Source organism: Octopus bimaculoides, chromosome 3 (genome assembly GCF_001194135.2).
Source record: "Octopus bimaculoides isolate UCB-OBI-ISO-001 chromosome 3, ASM119413v2, whole genome shotgun sequence".
Lineage (NCBI taxonomy): Eukaryota > Metazoa > Mollusca > Cephalopoda > Octopoda > Octopodidae > Octopus > Octopus bimaculoides.
In genome coordinates this window covers 87,773,478-87,773,978 of record NC_068983.1, presented here as the reverse complement: position 1 = coordinate 87,773,978, position 501 = coordinate 87,773,478, and positions in this window count along the sequence as shown.

Sequence of the window (501 nt, the reverse complement as noted above, 5' to 3'; positions counted from 1 at the left end):
TTTTCAAATCAGGAATTTAAAAACTCAAGATATATGAGGACAAATGATAGAAAATGTAAAAAAACAAAACGAAGAAAAATAGATTGTTAAATTTGCTGTGTTCTAATTTGAAATAAATACTAAAAATTGGACAGAACGTTCTCTTTTACTCTTTTACTCTTTCACTTGTTTCAGTCATGTGGCTGCGGTCATGCTGGAGCACCGCCTTTAGTTGAGCAAATCGGCCCCAGCACTTATTCTTTGTAAGCCTAGTACTTATTCTATCGGTCTCTTTTTTGCCGAACCGCTAAGTTACGGGGACGTAAACACATCACCATCGCTTGTCAAGCGATGTTGGGGGGACAAACACAAACACATAAACATATGCACGCACATACATATATATATGTATACATATACACAACGGGCTTCTTCCAGTTTCCGTCTACCAAATCCACTCACAAGGCTTTGGTTGACCCGAGGCTATAGTGGAAGACACTTGCCCAAGGTGCCACGCAGTGG